Source organism: Mesoplodon mirus (assembly GCF_964341445.2).
Source record: "Mesoplodon mirus genome assembly, chromosome: 7".
NCBI classification, from domain to species: domain Eukaryota; kingdom Metazoa; phylum Chordata; class Mammalia; order Artiodactyla; family Ziphiidae; genus Mesoplodon; species Mesoplodon mirus.
In genome coordinates, this window is record NC_138983.1 from 79,423,333 (window position 1) to 79,445,542 (window position 22,210).

General features: G+C 36.7%; 1 pseudogene across 1 annotated transcript in view; it reads left to right on the forward strand.

Moving 5' to 3' along the window:
* Positions 1-22,210, forward strand: part of LOC309808828 (centrosomal protein of 78 kDa-like) — a 1,511,271-nt pseudogene that overhangs the window by 183,395 nt on the left and 1,305,666 nt on the right. The gene's annotated exons all lie outside the window — the stretch shown is intronic.

The following is a 22,210-nucleotide window of genomic DNA, read 5'->3' on the forward strand; positions in this document are numbered from 1 at the left end:
TCCGCTTCCGCTTGTTCTCTAGTCCACTCTATGACTCAGCTCTTTAACAACCCTCTCTATTTTCCTTTCATTTACTCAGATCTTGTATTTTTAAAAGTGATAAGATGACAAAGCCTTAGAACTTAATTACCTTTCTCTTAAACATGTCACACTTTGATTTGCTGTGATTGTAAACAACTAAGGAAAAAGGGCAGTTAGAGGTATGTCTTTAATTTTTGCTTCTTAAATATATTCAAGCTTCAATTTCTTTCTATATATGTTTAGTTCATATAATTAATTTTTAAAACAGATTCTGATTTCTTATAAAGGGTTTTATGGTTTATATATGACTCTTAATCCTTGTGTGAATGACCCAAAGTACCCAATTGCTGCTTGGAGCCTCACAAGCTGCAATATGAAAGCCTTAAAGGTAAAACTTGGCTTCAAGAAACATGTCTACATAGTTCAATTCTAATTGTCCTCAGTAAAACCATCACCCAAAACCCCGAGTATTTGAAATCAAAATTTAGGTCATGCTTCCTTCCAACCTAAACATAGTGAAGGATTTTTCTCCTAATTCAGCCTGAAAACTATTTTTGGGGGGCTGTATTGGCCAGTCCAGAACATTTTGCTTAAAATTTTCAATCCTGGTATAGGTGAGAGTACATTGTATTATAACCTAAAGCAATAATCAGAAATTTTGTGCAATGTGCAACCTATACAAATGTAGGCAGTGTTAAGTATACACCTTCTCTAAAAGGTTAAAGTCAGAAACATGACTGACCTTTCTTTTCTATGTGAATTGCTGGCAGCCACAGTATTTGCACATAACTACAAAACATAAATGGGGAGTGGTGGTGAAGTTTTTGAAAACATCTTTGAGGTAGCATATTTTTCACCTTGATACCAAAACCAGACAAGGATGTCACAAAGAAAGAAAACTACAGGCCAATATCACTGATGTACATAGATGCAAAAATCCTCAACAAAATACTAGCAAACAGAATCCAACAGCACATTAAAAGGATCATACACCATGATCAAGTGGGGTTTATTCCAGGAATGCAAGGATTCTTCAATATACGCAAATCAATCAACGTGATACACCATATTAACAAATTGAAGGAGAAAAACCATATGATCATCTCAATAGATGCAGAGAAAGCTTTCGACAAAATTCAACACCCATTTATGATAAAAACCCTGCAGAAACTAGGCATAGAGGGAACTTTCCTCAACATAATAAAGGCCATATATGACAAACCCACAGCCAGCATCGTCCTCAATGGTGAAAAACTGAAACCATTTCCACTAAGATCAGGAACAAGACAAGGTTGCCCACTCTCACCACTCTTATTCAACATAGTTTTGGAAGTTTTAGCCACAGCAATCAGAGAAGAAAAGGAAATAAAAGGAATCCAAATTGGAAAAGAAGAAGTAAAGCTGTCACTGTTTGCAGATGACATGATACTATACATAGAGAATCCTAAAGATGCTACCAGAAAACTACTAGAGCTAATCAATGAATTTGGTAGAGTTGCAGGATACAAAATTAATGCACAGAAATCTCTGGCATTCCTATATACTAATGATGAAAAATCTGAAAGTGAAATCAAGAAAACACTCCCATTTACCACTGCAACAAAAAGAATAAAATATCTAGGAATAAACCTACCTAAGGAGACAAAAGACCTGTATGCAGAAAATTATAAGACACTGATGAAAGAAATTAAAGATGATACAAATAGATGGAGAGATGTACCATGTTCTTGGATTGGAAGAATCAACATTGTGAAAATGACTCTACTACCCAAAGCAATCTACAGATTCAATGCAATCCCTATCAAACTACCACTGGCATTTTTCACAGAACTAGAACAAAAAATTTCACAATTTGTATGGAAACACAAAAGACCCCGAATAGCCAAAGCAATCTTGGGAACGAAAAATGGAGCTGGAGGAATCAGGCTCCCTGACTTCAGACTATACTACAAAGCTACAGTAATCAAGACAGTATGGTACTGGCACAAAAACAGAAAGATAGATCAGTGGAACAGGATAGAAAGCCCAGAGATAAACCCACGGACATATGGTCATCTTATCTTTGATAAAGGAGGCAGGAATGTACAGTGGAGAAAGGACAGTCTCTTCAATAAGTGGTGCTGGGAAAACTGGACAGGGACATGTAAAAGTATGAGATTAGATCACTCCCTAACACCATACACAAAACTAAGCTCAAAATGGATTAAAGACCTAAATGTAAGGCCAGACACTATCAAACTCTTAGAGGAAAACATAGGCAGAACACTCTATGACATAAATCACAGCAAGATCCTTTTTGACCCACCTCCTAGAGAAATGGAAATAAAGACAAAAATAAACACATGGGACCTAATAAAACTTAAAAGCTTTTGCACAGCAAAGGAAACCATAAACAAGACCAAAAGACAACCCTCAGAATGGGAGACAATATTTGTAAATGAAGCAACTGACAAAGGATTAATCTCCAAAATTTATAAGCAGCTCATGCAGCTCAATAACAACAAAAAAAAACAACCCAATCCAAAAGTGGGCAGAAGACCTAAATAGACATTTCTCCACAGAAGATATACAGACTGCCAACAAACACATGAAAGGATGCTCAACATCTTTGCTCATTAGAGAAATGCAAATCAAAACTACAATGAGATATCATCTCACACCAGTCAGAATGGCCATCATCAAAAAATCTAGAAACAATAAATGCTGGAGAGGGTGTGGAAAAAAAGGAACACTCTTGCACTGCTGGTGGGAATGTGAATTGGTACAGCCACTATGGAGAACGGTATGGAGGTTCCTTAAAAAACTACAAATAGAGCTACCATATGACCCAGCAATCCCACTACTGGGCATATACCCTGAGAAAACCATAATTCAAAAAGAGACATGTACCAAAATGTTCATAGCAGCCCTATTTACAATAGCCCGGAGATGGAAACAACCTAAGTGTCCACCATCAGATGAATGGGTAAAGAAGATGTGGCACATATATACAATGGAATATTACTCAGCCATAAAAAGAAACGAAATTGAGCTATTTGTAATGAGGTGGATGGACCTAGAGTCTGTCATACAGAGTGAAGTAAGTCAGAAAGAGAAAGACAAATACTGTATGCTGACACATATATATGGAATTTAAGAAAAAAAATGTCATGAAGAACATAGGGGTAAGACAGGAATAAAGACACAGACCTACTAGAGAATGGACTTGAGGATATGGGGAGGGGGAAGGGTAAGCTGTGACAAAGTGAAAGAGCGGCATGGACATATATACACTACCAAACGTAAGGTAGATAGCTAGTGGGAAGCAGCCACATAGCACAGGGAGATCAGCTCGGTGCTTTGTGACCGCCTGGAGGGGTGGGATAGGGAGGGTGGGAGGGAGACGCAAAAGGGAGGGGATATGGGAACATATGTATATGTATAACTGATTAAATAAAAAAAAAAAAAAAGAAGAGAACTTATTGCAACCACCTGCCAGCCCCATCCAGGAATTTCCAGCTTTAACCAATTCCAGGTTCAGCCAAGTGGTAACATCGTTTTCCCTTCTTTTTCCTCACCCTACGTTGACTCCAACAAGAGAGAAATCACAGGTAGCACAGGGGCGCCGAGAGAAAGGAGAGAACAGAAGGACCACAAACTCCTCCCAACCACAGGCTTGAGAAGCAGGCCGGGCCTGGAGACGGGGTGATGGTTTAACCCCAACTTCAGGATGATTTTTGATTATTATGTGAGACTGAATATATTGTTTCTAAAATGAGACTTTTATAACTCCAAGTAAATACCACTCTGTGACACAAGACTATCGATGGACAAGATTAAGATTTTCCCCACTGAACTGAGCTTAAAGTGACGGAGGGAGATGAAAATAATGTTTGGATCACATTCCATGGGTCATGCTTGTGCTTATGGTTACATAAGTGGGGAGCAGCTTCGGCTTCCCAATGCTTCCCGAAAAGAAGCCCTGTGCTGATTCAGTCAGCTGCAGTCCCGGCTCCCAGGATAAAAATGCCCACTGGATAAGGATCTGAAATATCAGGTTCTGAAACGTTTGACTGGTTAAGTGCCAGGTGACTCAGAGCTGTGTAATGTAACTAAATGAGTCACGTCATCTCTCTATATGCTCTGGCAGAATCTGCTATCTTGAAAATTGTGGCAACCTTCCTCCATGGCCCAACATGGCTGGAGATATGTGTGTTCATTCAGTCATTGCATTATTGAGCACCTATCCAGTACTGAAGATTAAAAAACAATGAAACACAGACCTGACTTGCAAAGATACGATTTGTTCTGTGCTCTCCTTTTAGTGCAGAGGAGGGAGTGATTCTAACAGAGGTGATGATTAAAGTGAGGCTTGATCAAGGACTAATTAAATTGGTGGATCAAAACTTTGACGGAACATTGGAATCACCTTGGATGTTTTTTAAAAAATACCATGTTCCACCAAGAGATTCTGATTTATTGGTCTGAGCTGCTGCCCAGGGCAGCAGGATTTTTTTTTTAATTCCTGAGATAATTCTAATGTGCAGTCAAGGTTGTGAACTACTTTAGATCATCATAACAAAACTAAGTACCAAGGCACCAAAGTGATAACAAATGTATTAAAATTTTATATTTTATATTCGTATGAATAGTTTTAGTAAGAATTTCATTTTATGAAATGAAAGCCAATGATAAACATTTTAATGTATGCATGAGCCTTTTGCAATCTTTTGTGTTCCTAAGATATCCAACTGATTAATAAAAGAAACACTGGCATAAAAAAAAAAAAAGAATTTTCTCTGTATTTTTTTTGTAGTTTTTTAAGTATTTGTTTATTTTGGCCTAATTCCAAAAAAAAAAACCCCTTATCTGAATAACAAATTCTTTTTGAAAGTAGTTATAGCCTGTGGATAAGTTTTTGATAGCAATATAAAATCTATCTTTTTTTGGCTAACCATGAAAATAAGTTGTGCTCTCAATATTCCATGAAGAATTAAGTATAAAGATTCTTTTGTAAATGCAAACAAGCCTGAGCATCGAACAACATGAACATCAAAACACTGCATGTACTGGAAAGTTCACTAAGAAATGTGACGTTTCTGTTAAGTAATATTACTTGTTATCAATATACAATACTTTGAGATCTTCAGTATCTTCTTTACTACAATTAACCAAACATTTCATGTCTTTTCATTATTTGAGAGGTGAATGTATACTCCCTTCAATGAGAAGTTTCCTGGCATGAGAATTTCGAATGGAAATCAGAACTGCATTTCTTTTCTGTGACTTCATTTAAGATTTGAAAATTCTTTACCATCCTAACTCAGGCTTTTTCACTATGAAATAAGAGGCTCTCCTTTGTGTGATATTCAAAACTCTCCATTTTTAATCATCAAGCCAGTATCTTTAACATCACTGCAAAAATGTGGGGATTTGGAAAAGCATTTTGGGGAAATTCCTTTTTCTCTCATCCACCATTCGTAGAGGACAGACACTAATTATAAGCCAACTCTGGGCTCTGGGTTCTCCATTCTGACATCACTAGTCACAACACAGTTATCTACCACCCCTGGCCTTGTCATCTTCTATTCTGGCAGTTTTTTTTTTTTCTTTAGTAGCACTTGTGACTATCTAAAACATTTTTTATTTATCTTGTGCTTGTTTTCCTCCCCATTCCTATCCCAAAATAGAAGCTCCAAAAGATCTTTCTTTTTTTTAAATTACTACTACATTTCTAAAAACTAGAACAGTTACTGGCGCGCGCGCGCACACACACACACACACACACACACACACACACACATTGCTTCAGAATTTTTGGCCACTGTGAACATCTCAGACTTATTTTTCACCCTTTATTCTCCAAAGAAAACCTATTTTAATACTGTTACCTACCATCCTGGATTTGATCTATTTCAATCTAGATCTCTCTCACTTACTTAACATATTTGTATAGGGTTTCTTGCCTAGTAAGTTATAATATCTGCCAACCCTTTTCTAAATCACTATTTCAGGCATTCAACACTGACCAAGAATGTGCCATGCCCAATGCTGGGTGCTAGGGTTATAGTTAAGAAGTATAGCACTTATCATTAAGCAATGTATTACATTTTAAAGAAGGCAGATGAATAAACATACAGTAACACTCTATGTGAGGGATGCCCTGACACAGATTCAGATACAGGATATAATGGAATGATCTAGGAGGAGAAATCTACACCAATAATTCAAAACTCCTTAAAGTTGGGTTATATCTGAGTTGTATCTTACAGGACTAGTAGCAATTAGCCAATGAAATGAAGTCATTAATTTTATTCTAAGCAAAATAAACACTGCATGCAACAGTAAAGATGCATTGAAAATTTAGGGCTCAGTAAACAGTAAGTATGAATCATCATGCTCTGGGGTAGAAGAGGAAGAGATGTAAGTACATTAGCAAAAAATGAAGAGATGAGGCCAAAGAGGTAACAAGTGGTGTTGTGTATCAGGCTGAAGAGTTGAACTAGATCTCTAAGCAATGCACAGTCAACACGATTTTTCTAATAGGAATAAAATTTTTCAATTTTTAGAATGGTCATACTAGCAGGGATATGAACAGATCGTCAAAATTTAGATGGTCCCACTTACGGAGTTATGGCATTAACTGGAAGAAAAAACTATAAAGTCCTGAAATAATAGTGAGACAGTTGAGATATGGATGCATATAGATTCAAGTAGTATTAAAGAAGCACAATAAAATTTGGTGGCTGCTTGGATAATTTAAAGATGACCTTAAGTTTCTGGTTTAGGTGACTGAGTAGATGGTGAGAAGTTCCACTGATATAAGAAATGCAATAAAACTTGTTTGTCATAGTAGAGGAATAGATGACAGTGCAGCTGGAATCTCTGAGATTTGAGACGTCAGAGTGATATTTTAGTGGCAATGTTCATCTAGCTATCACAGAATATCAAGTATACTTCTAAAATCAGGATAAAGATGCCAGACTGAAGTCAAAGAAGTATGAGTATTGCCTGTGAAAGTATGTTCCATGGTAGTAGTGGAGGGAGATGGATGGAATCCTTTGGAACAGGAGCAATTATAAAGTAGACAGACATAAAGAAGCTAGCAAAGATAATCAAGACAGAAAAATGAGAGGTGTAAAGATAATCATAAACACAGAGCTCACGGTCTTCATTCGTAAATATGAAGAGAAAACAAAATATCTCTAGATGTTAAGAAGAATGTAAACTACTAGGAAAACAAGGGTTTTGTAATTTTCACTACAATAGTCATAGCACCCAAAATACTGCCTTGCCCAAAGTAGATGTTCCATAAATATTTGTTCAGATATTTGAGATAGACATGACATAAGAGAGAATAAGATAAATATTAAAAATAGAAAAATAAATCCTGGGAGAAATAGGAGTAATTCATGGACTAGGACAGAACCTGAAATGCTTAGTTTTACTATGAACAGATGGAGACCTGCCACTATTGTAAAAACCTACAAATGTTGAAAGAATAAGTCTTTGGCAGGAACTGTAACAAACATACTGGCCATTATAGATCACCTGGAAACAGTCTTTACATATCTTTTTTAAAGGGCTCCTTTTTAAAAGAAAGAATTGGTAAGAGGATGGTTAAATGCCTTTCTGTCAGGCTTTTTGTTTCGGAGAAAAAGGTGTAGGTGAAGTAACTCTGCCCCACATAGACTTTCAGTCTACTTCTCCCTCTTGCCATCCTGAGTTACTCAGGAGTTCTGCTGGGCACATATATATACCTCCGAAGCTGAAGCCCCCTCCTTGCATATTATAGTAGTGGGCTTCCCTTTCTTTCAGATTTCACTATTATTATGATAGATTCTTGAGAGGCAAAGGTAATGGCTACGTACGCTTACATTCACAAACATCTTGAACCAGAGCCTATTTTCTTTTGTATTTTGAAATCCAATATAAAGGAATTAAAAAATTCAGCAACAGGGAAAGAGTTTCAGAGTATTTGAACTTGAAAGAGTATATACCCCTAACTTCATTTTTGCAAGAAAATTAGCTTCTTGAAATCTTATGCAATTGCTGCCATGGTCATTGTATTAATTATAAATTGTAATTTTAGAGAACCCTTACAAATTAGTTTAAAGGCTAAAAAGGAATTTATTGACTCACAATACAACAAAGTTTGAAAGTGCTCATACTTTCAGACACAGGTTAAGTGTGGGGGCCCAAAGGATATAAATAGAAAATGTTTCTCTGACTTGGATATTCTTCCCTCTGCAGTTTGTTTTGTTTTGTGTTATTTTGGGGAAAGCTTTCTCCAAGGGGTGGCAAGAAAAATGACCAAAAGCAACTCTATTTTTATATATTACCAATTTACTGAACCCAGGCAAAGAGAAAGCCTTTATACAAAAGACTGACTCAGCTTGGGATTTCTGTTAAAACCTTAAGTTCAGGGAATTCTAACTGGCCAGGTCTTGGTCACATGCCCAGCACGAGAATATGGAGGTGGGATCTCCAAGCCAAACCAGATGGAAATGTGGACAAATTCACCAAAAGTAGCAATGAAGGTCTTCTAAGGGTTCTCTTTGTTCTTCATACTCTTCTTGAATCAATTCTGGTGATATGTATTTTACTAGGAAATAATCAATTTCATCCAGTTTTTACATTTTTACAGCATATTTATGTTCAGTGCATCATCCTAAATTTAATATATTTCCCTTTGTATTTTTTTCTTTCTGTCCCTATACTTTATACCTTGGCTTTCTCCCTTTTTCCTTGATCAGAATATCAGATGACATTAGATAAACTCTATATTAAGGTTTGATTGGAGAAGTAGAACCACTAGAAGGACTTTATTATAGAGATTAAACCTTACATGATAGTGGGACTTGGTTAAGCAGTCTATGTAAATCCACTGCCCTGCCTCTTGGTGCCAGTCCCGAAGTCAGTAGGGCTGGCAGTCAGGAAGGAGAGATGATTTGAAGTTAGGAGATCAAGGATAAGCTGGAACCTTCAAAGATAAGCTATAATCCAACTAGAAAAATGAACTGAACACCATATTAAAAGGATTATACATCATGGCCAAGTGGGATCTATGTGTAAAATGGTTCAACATACAAAAATCAATCAATGTGATACACCACATTAACAGAATGAAGGACAGAAAAACCACATGATCATCTCAATTGATGCAGAAAAAGGCAGAAAAAGTATGTTCATTGGAGTTCAAAACTCCATAGAAAGTTTAAATAACATATTTGATAAAACTGAATTTGAATTTTATAAGTTGAAAATAAGCCAGAAAAAATTATGAGATTAAGTGAAAACGTGAATGATAAAGGAATAAAGGATAAAACGGAAGACCCACATTCATCTAATAATATTTTTAGAAGGTGAGATTAGAGTGAATTTAACAAGTATTTGAAGAAATAGTACTTCTCAGAGATTAAGTTAGAAATAAATCCTCAGATAAAAGAAGTGCATGGAGTCACCAGTAAAAGAAATGAAAACAAATATATGACTATATCCTGTATCGTATACCTCACCTCAGCCTGATCCTTCCTTTGTTCCACATTAAAAGAATGTGCAACACTGGCAGACTACTTATATATACAATCTGACAGTGTCTCACTGTGTTCATGATTCCAACAAATCTATCCCCCACCTCTCTCCTTACTCCAGCAGGTGAGAATATTCCTAAAGCAACCCTTTCAGTTCCCCCACAGGCTAAACCCATGGATGAATTCTTTCTCCTTTCTTCACATTCCCTCCCCATAATTTTGAGATCCAGTTTACAGAACTTCCAGAGGTCAAATCCCAGCTTGATCATGCATTCTCATATTGAATCGCCAGCCTTCCCTGCTTCACTGCTTTTGCCCTGCAATCCTGTTCACTTGCATGGTACTCTCTAATTAAATAATAGCACATAAACTCTTGGCCTGAGGCTCTGCTTTCTGGGGAACCAAGGCTAAAAAACAGCTGGTAAACCACATCACATAATGGCAAAGAGGAAAGTCTAAAAAACAATTTGGAAGAAAGAAAGAATATCAAATAAGAAGAGCCATTAGACTGGTAGCAATCTTCTCATCAGTAACAATAGATGCCAGAAGATAGCTGAAAGCACTATCCTTAAAGTACTAATGGAAAAATCACTCTTAACCTAGAATAGAACATTTAACTAACCATATTAAAAAATGAAAGAGAGGACATTTTCAGACAAAGGCAGAAATTTCTACCTATAGACCCTCAATAGTAAAACTTCCAAGGAATAGGTTTCTTACTGAAGGGAATTAAACTCACCGTGAAGAAGTGGGATTAAAGAACAATACTGAGCAAAGAAAGTGATATACATGTAGATAAATCCAAGAAGGATTAACTGTTAAACACTGTGTAATTGTGTGACTAATTTGGGGGACAAGTCAAAAATAAAGTGCAATTCAATGGAATATTACTCAGCCATAAAAAGAAACGACATTGAGTTATTTGTAGTGAGGTGGATGGACCTAGAGTCTGTCATACAGAGTGAAGTAAGTCAGAAAGAGAAAAACAAATACCATATGCTAACACATATATATGGAATCTAAGGAAAAAAAAAGTCATGAAGAACCTAAGGGTAGGACGGGAATAAAGACACCTACTAGAGAATGGGCTTGAGGACACGGGGAGGGAGAAGGGTAAGCTGTGACAAAATGAGAGATTGGCATGGACATATATACACTACCAAACCTAAAATAGCTAGCTAGTGGGAAGTAGCTGCATAGCACAGGGAGATCAGCTCGGTGCTTTGTGACCACCTAGAGGGGTGGGATAGGGAGGGTGGGAGTGAGGGAGATGCAAGAGGGAAGAGGTATGGGAACATATGTATATGTATAACTGATTCACTTTGTTATAAAGCAGAAACTAATACACCATTGTAAAGCAATTATACTCCAATAAAGATGTTTAAAAAAAAAGAAAACTTTTTCTCTTAAGCTAGCAGCAATTGGGTAAGATACACCTTTGTAAACAAAGATGAAACATTTACTTTTTCTCCCTACCTGACCCTCCAGATTTGGGAAACTCTTGAGTATTCATCTCACGGCAATACAGTTAGTTATCTGCATAAGTGCAATAGATATCTGCTTTTCTTGTAACAGGACACAATAGGAAACTGATTATATTAACCAAGGCTTTGACTGGAATGTAATATTTGAGAATAATGTACATAGAATCAAATATGACCAGACAACTTTAAAAAATTAAGGGTGACTTTATGGAGCGAATAAAAAACCTTGAAAAGACAGCCTGGAACCTTGCTTACAGGGTTCCCAACAGCCTAATCAGGTGAGTAATGAACTTCTTGACCGGTGCAGTAATCTCAGGAGAATTGGGGAACCTCGAGAAGAGAAGAATTCACCTATATCTATAGGTATTGCAAGTGAAGTCAGATAGGAAGTCTTTGGTTTGGCTTCCTACCCTCGAGAGGCTTTTACAAGTTCAATCTGGGGAATTCCCTGGCGGTCCAGTAGTTAAGACTCCGTGCTTTCACTGCTGAGGGTGCAGGTTCGATCCCCAGTTGGCGTACTAAGATCCCACAAGCTGCGGGGCATAGCCAAAAAAAAAAAAAAGTTCAAAAGTTCAATCTGAGATTCCCTATGAAAAATTCCAGCAAAGCATGTTTAAAAGAGCTTATGTGGTCAATCACTATTCTTGCTGCACTTCTGTACAAAGTCAGGACAAGTTTTATTGAAATTAGACTTACTTTGCAAACAAATTAGTCTTATTTTGGTTTCTTTGTAAAAATGAGGGTGTAGAAATTTTTTAGAGAGAAAAAGTATGTTTCAGCAACACACCTTTGTGGATATTAGATTCTAGAGCTGTTTCTTGTCTTTGAGGTTTTATTATTTGCCTGTAAAGTGGACTGGATCTTTAATTCCTTCAGTTCCCTCAAATACCTGGCTACAACTCTCCAAACTAATATTTCTGATTTTCTCCCATCCTTAGATGGGAGAACAAGAGCTTTTTCCTGCACCCCTGCAAACAGAATGTGAATGACTTGATATAAACTTCAGAGAAATCACCACAATAGCTTGTTTAGACAATCGCCTTTGTGCCTGTTACTGCATGGGCCACTCAGACTGGTACACCCAGTACCCTCATCAGAGACATCCAAACTGCAAACCAGGAAAATCCATCAGATTCCCACTGTCTGTCTGCCCTCTCTCCATCTGAAGATGTTTCAAGCCTGATATCTAGATCTAGAGGTCTTCTTGACTGGCAGCTCTCAGGACTCAGACACTGGGTTCATAATTTGCTCCAACCATTAACCTTTGTTTTTCTTTTTCTTCCATAGAAACTCTCTATTCCATGGAAATCCTCTGATTAAATATCTGTTTCCTTGTTTATGCAATACAAGTCTAACTTTGGGAGCCCACCTGCATCATCCACCTCCTGAAATGAAACACAACTGTTAACTCAACTGACCTATGCTCAAGACTGAGACTGGGTCAACGAGATAGGCAGCAATCTATCAACTTAGCGTCTGGGTTGTGAAACTTATTTGAAGTTTCAAAGGTGGAACTTAAGGGGAGCAACATTTGCCACCCGAAAATATGCTACTTTGGCAGGAGGATTATTTTGAGCTATAAACAATCAAAACCCAACAGATTCAGGAAAAGCTCTTTACCTCTACCTCAAGTTCCTAAATTTACATTGGAAAGGGAGCCTATACAGGAAGAGAGCTATTACCAGAGATAACTTTTTACCTAAGAAACTTACCTGCATAATAGGATAACCATTGTTTTCTAAACATCTCCTCTGCATTCCTGTGAATGCCTTCCTTCCTTTTGTATCCCCAGACCCCTACCCCTTTCCTTAGCTCAGGATGTTATATAAGCTTCAATTACCTGGCTGCCTTTTGGGTCTCATATTTTATGGGACTCTCTTACATACGAAATTAAATTTGTCTTTCTCCTGTTAATCTGTATTATGTCTATTTGTTTATTAGACCAGCCAAAGAACTTAGAAGGATAGGAGGAAAGTTTTTCTACCCTTATAGCATCTTAGCCAAGAATCTAGAAGAGTAAAGGGAAAATTATTTTTCCTCCCATACAACACTACAACTTTTCTTATTTTCCCCAAAATGTACTCTTTACTGCTCGTGAATTTCCCCATGATTCAATCTAATTCAACCATCAACCATCGTATTTTGCTATGATCATGGAAATCTTCCATGATCTGGAAGAGCTGATCTACTGTCCTGTACTTCTAGTTACATTGAATACTTTGCAGAGTCAAGGCCAGCTGTTCTTCAGTATGTTATACTTTCAGGATTCATCAGAGTGTGTTCCCATGTTTAAATTCAGACAAAATATTTCTGGCAAGGACACCACGTAGGTAATATTGTGTAACTTTCTCTGCATTTCATTAATGCCAGGTCATATCATAGTGATTTATGAGAGGGCCACTGATTTCTCTGTTGTAAAGACATATTTTCCATTTGTAATTAATTCGTAATTTAAGGGATTGTAAAGACCCTGTTCTCCACATTTCTTTACCATATGGTTTCAGCCATTGACCCTTAACTGAAAATATTATGACATCAGGAGTTACAAAACAGTGAGTTTCTAATTCTGAAATTCTTTTTACATTTACTTGCTGAGATCATTTGGTATGATCTTAAATCCTATATTTAAGAGATCATTTCCTATCTTTTCTATCCCTCTCCTCTCTTTCCAAAATAATTATGAAATTTTCTTTACTCTTATTCATAGATATTTATTATTGTTTAATGTACTACCATCATTATTCTCTGTAATGCTCACACTGTACCAAATGTATTCATTGGGCCCAACTTCAAGGCAACTACTGAATTTTTTGGATATGGTCTCATCTGTGTTTGAGCGCTTCCTTGCTTTCTGGTTTACCCTGTACTTTCTCTGACCTTTCCTACAACAGGCCATATCTCCAAGGAATCCTGGTTCCTTTCAGCAAGGAATGATTTTTAAAAACCAAGATCTCAGTATTATTTATGCTCTTTGCTACTGGCAGGTCAAAATGTCAAAACCCTATCATCATGTATAACTCTCTCTTTTTCTTCCTAATTACTTTCTAGAGTTAGAATAGAATTGCTATAGTGAAGTACAGTTTCTTTAATGAATGACACAATGAAAAGAGGGTTATATATTCTTTTTTTTTTTTTTTTTTTTCTTTTTGCGGTATGCGGGCCTCTCACTGCTGTGGCCTCTCCCGTTGCGGAGCACAGGCTCCGGATGCGCAGGCCCAGCGGCCATGGCTCACGGGCCCAGCTGCTCCGCGGCATATGGGATCCTCCCAGACCGGGGCACGAACCCGTATCCCCTGCAGCGGCAGGCGGACTCTCAACCACTGCGCCACCAGGGAGGCCCGGGTTATATATTCTGATTATGCATTATTTTGTTTCTGTAGGACCTCTAATCTCCTCCATATACTTTTTTCTTTCTCTTCATCTTCAAAAGTCCAGGGGATGCTCATCCCTTCCAAGTTGCTCCCTTTCTCCCAGAAGCAGTGCCTTTCTATGACTGTTACCTCTGGTCCCACACTTTTAGGTCCCTTCCTTTGGATTCTTAGTACCCAGTGTTTTCTAATTCTTCTCGTCTCTTACTTGTTTTTGGTATTTTTCCACTCAGGGTAAGACCTCATTTTTCTAGGAGAAATTTATCTGCGTTCTGGCACCAGTTTTATCCTGCTGCATGCTCGTGATTTTCAGCAGTCTCATCTGAATCTCCCCTTCACCCTGGGCTTCAAAATGAGTTTTGTTGGTTTCAGATGTCTTCCTATTAGACATAAACCCAAGTTGTAGTATTCTCTGACTTCTATGCTTTTGGCATAAGTTTCTCATGGTTTTATTTTCTTTCCTTGTTGACCTCTATGGGTTCTAGAGCATGTGTGGAAAGATTAGGATTTAAGAAGCTGCTATCATCCTATAGAAACTCAGAGGTCAGAAACAATCATTGTACGCTTGGAATTATTTTTATGCTTTATTTAAATAAGCTTTGCCTTGCCTTCTGAGTTATTCATAAGGGGAAGCACTTTAAACACACATATAATACAATTTTATTATAAGATTAACAGTAACCTTAGGCTTAATTCCAGCAGGGCTTATGCCTCTGAACCAAGTTACCTGTCACTTTTGAGGTTTACTTGCACTGCTCTGAAAGTTTTAAAAACAGAAACACACAAAAAGTTAAAGAGCTTTTTCTTAACTTCTTTGGTCCAGCACTCCTGAATTAACTAAGAAAATAATCACTTGCTTATGTGCCTACTGACTAATGATGTGTTGGACATCAAAAATTAATTTTAATCTGTTTCTCATTTCTTTTCCTGTTTGGTCTGGTGTTTAGCTGGTTAGGCTGTCTGTAATCAGATGTTTGCATTCTTTTTAACTAAGAAACAGTGAATCAAGTTAGAATACAAAAAGGAAACAAATGACACTGGACCATTTAAAATTCCCAATAATACATTGTCAGTGTCCTCTTAAAATTTAATGAGTATGTTTTCCATTATGTCAGCCAGATCATTAATAATCAACTGCCTTTACCTCCAACTAGTATACAAGCTATAGTGACACTTCAGTGCTTGTTCAGAGAATCAAGGTTACCTTAATCCTGCTGTGGACCACAGACATATGGTTCCTTGGCTGGGAGGTGCTCTAAACAGATCATTGTAAAAGGAACAATGGGAACGTAAAGTTATAATATACTTTGTACCTACCTTTCCAAAGCTTACAGTCTTATGGGAAAGCAACATTTAAACAACAATACCAAAAATATGCAATTATAAATATCAACAGTTGTTTGACATAAAAAATGGGCTACTATGAGACACATAAATATAACACTGGTCATGATTTAGATGTGGGGTTAGCAATCTCTTTGAAGAAGGGAGAATTTCACCAGGTCCTACCAACAGGAATTAGGCAGAGGAAGGTACCAGGGGAAAACAGGTAAGCAGGAACGTAGATGACATGGCATGCATCCAAACTTAATCCTCCTTACTTTCTATCTCCTATTTGAGTGGCAAGAAGAGGCAGAAGAAGAAAAAAAGGACTGTCTAACAGAGTAGGTCATTGGTTTGCTTAATGTTCCAGCCATTTGAGTAAAAGAGAAAGAACTACTATGATAAACTAAAATTTAACACATCCAATTCCAAAAGTAAACAAGACATTCATTCTAACCAATTCCTAAATTATCCTTCTCCCTTCAGACGTGTTATGTGAGGGATTAGGAAAGGATCAGAAAGTGGACTTGAATCACTTCTCATGGAAGTAACATACCTGATTTCAAGTGTTTCAGCAAGAAACACTGCCTTTTCAGCCAGGCATAGCTCACCTCCCTGATCCCTCTGTAATGTATCTACAGTCATATCCACTTCTCTTACCTGTCCCACTAAAGGAAGTATTCTTCCTCATGTCTGTGACAATCCTTCCATCTGTGCTCTGGATTCCATATGCTTTCATTTCTTCAATCAGCATAATTCATCTGATTTATATATCATTATCTGCTTCCTATCTACTGGTTCTTTCCTCTTCAGAATTTAAGAAAATATTCATTTAAGCCACTCAAATCTTCAAAAGCAACTCTCCATCTATTCTGCATCTACCTCACCCTGCCAGAAATCTTACTATTCCTTTCATGTCCCTCATACTTTAGTTCTTTTGAAATGTCATCTAAATTCTCTACCTCTACGTTTTTTGGTTTTTGTTTTTAATAAATTTATTTATTTATTTATTTATTTATAGCTGTGTTGGGTCTTCGTTTCTGTGTGAGGGCTTTCTCTAGTTGTGGCAAGCGGGGGCCATTCTTCATTGCGGCGCGTGGGCCTCTCACTATCGCGGCCTCTCTTGTCGCGGAGCACAGGCTCCAGACGCGCAGGCTCAGTAGTTGTGCCTCACGGGCCCAGTTGCTCCGCGGCATGTGGGATCTTCCCAGACCAGGGCTCGAACCTGTGCCCCTGCACTGGCAGGCAGATTCTCAACCACTGCACCACCAGGGAAGCCCCTCTACCTCTACTTTTTAATCCCCATGCACTTCCCAACCCACTGGAATTTAGCTTCTCTAGTCACTCCACTAGAAGGAATTACTAAAATCACCAAAACTTCCAATTTGTCAAAGCCAATTGAAAATTTTTGGAAACCATCTACATTACTTCTGAAACCTACTATACTGATTGCCACCCTCCATTTCTCTGAAATTTCTTCCTCCTTTGATTTCTATGACTCCTCTCCAGATGTCCCTTGCTTATTTTTCCTGCTGCAATGTCTACTTTTGATGTTTTCCAGAGCTTCCTTCTCAAAGCTTTTTAAATGTCAATATAAAAGAAATATTGTTCTGTGAGCATTCCCAATAATTTCCTATAAAAGAGGTTCTGATTCTTCTTTATTAGTGTTTTTGCTGATATCCATTCTCTGAAAGGGTTTGAACATTCACAGCCTAGTTCTTTGAGTTGCATGGGACATAAAATTAGGGGAAGAGGAACAGTTAAACAATTAAAAGAAATATATTATTGCTTAAAGAAAAGATATTTTGTCAGAGTTTTTAAAAAGAACTGTAGAGAGGGTTGGGGTTCTACTGAAGAGTTTGGAATAGATAGCTGAGAAATTTTATGGGTGAAAGGAAGTATAAGAGAAGGAAAATGGCATTTTAATAAGGGTTTCTCTAAACTCCATATATCTTTGCTAATGTTTTATAAACAATTAAATAACTCCAATTATTTTGAAGTTCATTTAGTTTATGGTCTGTTTCTTATACTAAAATGCCACTCTCAGACTAGAATATATGTTTCATGTGTTCAAGTGAGTTATCTTCAGATTAAAATATAGTGATGATATGGGTGTTTTATTTTGTGAAAATTCATTGAGCTATGCACTTATGATTCATAATTTTTCTAACTATACTTCAAAAATTTACCAATTTTTCTCATGCTGACTCTCTTACAAATCTAAATGTAAGCTCCAGACACACATTTTCAACCACTTACCAGATACCTCCATTACAAAGCATGATAGGCAACTTAAGACAAGGTGTTCAACTGAAAAACCTCTTCCTACTTTTTTTTCCTATTTCTGTAAGCAGAACCACAGTAGAGCCAGTTTTTCAAAACAGATTTTCCTTCTCCATATAATAAAGGTCCTGAGTCAGGGACAATCTACATCCATGCCCTCTTCTCCATAGGCACAGGTACCATCTTAGTTGGTTCATGCAATATTTCTAACCTATATACTGGTCTCAGTGAGGGCAGTTATGCATCCCACTATCCATTCATCTCAGTTATTCTGCAGGGATCCTGTTAAAGAAAATCTAAATATATACCTGTCCCTTCAGTCTCTTTAGCAGAGCATAATAGCAGCCAACATTCATATAGCATTTGTTATATGATAGAGGCTACTGTAAAATCTTTGCAGCTATTAACTGATTTAACCCCTAAATAACTTTATAAGGAAAATATTATTATTATCTCAATTATACAGATATAAATCTGAGGCACAAAAAGGTAACAGTGGGCAGAACTTGGATTTGAACTAAGGCTACACAACTTCTGAAACACATTACCTAACTTTATTGTGGTAACCACTTCACAATATATATGTATGTCACATAATCACATTGTACACTTTAAATTTACATAATGTTTTTGGTCAATTATACCTCAATAAAAGAAACTCTGCTTTAGCCAGCTCTCAAGATCTGGTACTTTCTGTTCTTTCTGATTTTCCTTTCATTGACTTTCTTTAAATTACCTGAAAGTATCATAGGTTTTATGTCTCTGAGATCTTTCACATTCTTTTCCATTCACCTGGGATACTCTCTCCATGGTCATGTCCACACCAACCTTGTGTATCTGATTAATTCCTCTTTCAAGAAGAAAAGTATATTACCTTCTCTAAAACATTCCCCTGACATCCTTATCTTTATCTTATGAGATGACTAGGATATCTGTACCACTGCATTTGTTACCTGCTATTATAGTTTTTTCTTTGCTTATTTGTTATCCTCATTAAGAAAAAGATTATGAGGCTAATCACTGTTTAACAACAGTAATTTATACATTATACGGTACAAAATGAACACACGAACTATTTATTTACTAAACTGATGAATACAGATCCAGAGAAACTACATTTATGAGAGTGATTGATTGCAAAATGAGAACGCTGCTTTGATGATAATTTTTTTCTTATGGAGATTATATGAACTAATATATTTAGAACATTTTTAAAGTATCTGGCAGATAGCATGAGCTCAAAAAACTATAGTAAAAATAATAGTAATATAATAATTATAATAACTTTGAAATAGACCTCTAGGATTCCAAAATCTACTTTGCTTTCTGACCCCACCTTTGCAAAACAGATTTATAGAAAGAAAATGAGAAAGAAGAAAATTAGGAGTAGGTAGGGTAGAGGTGGGAAAGAAAAGTCTAGGAAATTTGCAATAGGGATAACTCTAAGTATAAGCAACACAACGAGGATAAAGTTTTGAATAATGAATGCAAGATATAAGAAGAAAGCTTAAATATGGAAATTTAATATTCAACCCAGAAGTTGTATCTAAAACCCCTTGCATGTAGTGAGCAAAATATACATTTAACTAACTGAATGGTTGATTGTAATTAAATACTGAACTCTTTAGCAGATAACCTGAATCCTGGTTCTTTCGACAGTGAGGTTTGAGAAAAACAGGGTCTTCTTACAGTCTTCTAAATAAGGCTAAATAAGCAATAACACAAACGCTTCTCTCTCCCCCCCACCCTTTGTGTGTGTGTGTGCGCACGTGCGCGTGCGCATACATGTGTGTGTACCCAGAGATTTTTGTCAAAGCCATTTGTTGCTAAGCAAAAGATCAAGAAAGGGATTGTTGAGGGGCTTCCCTGGTGGCGCAGTGGTTGAGAGTCCGCCTGCCGATGCAGGGGACACGGGTTCGTGCCCCGGTCTGGGAAGATCCCACATGCCGCGGAGCGGCTGGGCCCGTGGGCCGTGGCCGCTGAGCCTGCGCGTCCGGAGCCTGTGCTCCACAGGGGGAGAGGCCACAGCAGTGAGAGGCCCGCATACCGCAAAAAAAAAAAAAAAAAAAAAAAAAAAAGAAAGGGATTGTTGAAACTCATCTTTAAATGCTTAATACCTATATTCTCATCCCTGAACGTGCATATTTACCTCTTCTCTTAATAAGCAAGCACTTGAGTGCAGGTCATTTTGCTCTAGATACACTATTCAGCACTGAGGAAGGGGGAAGCTTTCTGTGGAAGACAAGGAAAGATGCTGGTTATTTGGAAACTTTTCTTCTGGCACCTCTTTACCTAGTTGGATATTCCATGATCACTCTGACACAATCTAGCCAACTTTAGACTTCATCATACTCTCTCTTTCCAGCAACCAAAGCATCCACAGCAGTTTCCCAGGTCTGTCCAACGTGAGGGACATCAGCCACTCTGAAAGGCAGTTCCAGGGACACAAAAAGTATCACAAAAAGAAAAGTTTCTTGATGATAAAGACTACTGAGGTCCAGATTTTTCTTTCTTTCTTTCAATACTTAAAAAATTTTATTGAGGTATAATTGATATAACATTATATTAATTTCAAGTGTACAACATAATGATTTGATATTTGTATATATTGTGAAATGATCATCCCAAAAAGTCTAGCTAACATCCACCACCATACATAGTTACAAAAGTTTTTTTTCTTGTGATGAGGACTTTTAATTGGTAATTTTATTTTAATTGAATTAAAGACTATTTGAACAAGTACAAAGTTTATCCTGTTAAAGATCTCACCTTCAAGAAGAACACAAATGGAGCAGTGAAAAGGAAAAAGAATAGGAAGTTCGGTCAAATAAATCTAAGAAATTAGGGGTAACAGAGGCACGGAGCAGAATTTCCCTCATATTAGATGCTAGGGGCTCAAAGAGGAACAACTCCACCAATGCTGTATCACTTCCAGTTCTTTGTAAAAAATAAGTAAATACATACATACATACAAATACAAACAACAGAATTTATTAGTATTGTGTCATTTATCCTAAAGATATTTAGAAATTCTTTTAGAAAATAAACTATTAATTGTTTAAATTGAAATCTGAGCTTTACCCGAGCCCACACATCTTGTTGTCGCCTTGTATCTATGGATTACATACATAGCATGTGTTGTGAGAAATTTCAAATAATTTATTTATAAAGTCATAGTTTTAAAAACTCAATTAAATGCCACTAATAAAAATTACCAATTTCAGAAAGGCAATCTGGGAATGTAAGTGCAAAATTCTTGTCATAAGACATTAAAGTAGAAAAAAATATATGATTCCATCTTAAAGAAGTATTCTATCTTATTTGATGAATTTGTTCAAGCACAGATTTAGGTTAAAATAAGAAAAATGACATTAGAATAATATTAGGAAGATCCTAAGAATTTCCTTATTTTATTTTCTCTTATTTGTATTTTTCTCTGTATGTGTGTATATACTCAATATATATGTACTCATATGCCCTGTTGTAATTCTCTGTCATATATATATATATATATAAAATTCTCTGTCCTATATATATCCTAGTAGATGGAAAAAACCAAAACAACCAATATGAAATAAGAATTTTTAAAAAGCCATCACAAAATATAACATAAATTTGAAATGAACCATGCCTTATCACAGAAACAAAATGTACAGATCGGAAAACAAGTCTATAAGATTGTGCAAGTATGATATTCAAATTGTCCATTATCTTTTGTATTAAAGAAGAAAATGGATTCTATGCCATCTCATGGCAAATCTAAGGGCTGTTTACCATCAAGTCCAAATCTCATCTGTTTTCAATTTCACAGTTCCAAAAAGCTCTAGAAAAAAATATCTAAATGACTATGAATGCTCATAACACTTCTCAAACCACTTTTCATACTCCTAAATTATCAAATCAATGCAAATCAGTGCTATTAATGCTACCCACTCCTTGGAATTTTAACCAAAATAATGTAAATATAATCTGTTAAAGCTCCTAGGAGAAAAAGATTTTATTTTCCCCATAAGTCAGTGAAGCCATTGCAAATAGAAGCAATACTGGGACCTAATATGACCAATGAGCAGAGTATACACAGTGTTGACTAGTCCACAAGTCTCCATTTACTTAGCAGTAAATCAGTGTAATCTACACTGTAATCCATGGTGTTGCTGCAGTCACAGTAAAGACTGAAAGGCCAGCTTTGTTCCTTTTGCTAGATCCCTTAATTAGAAGA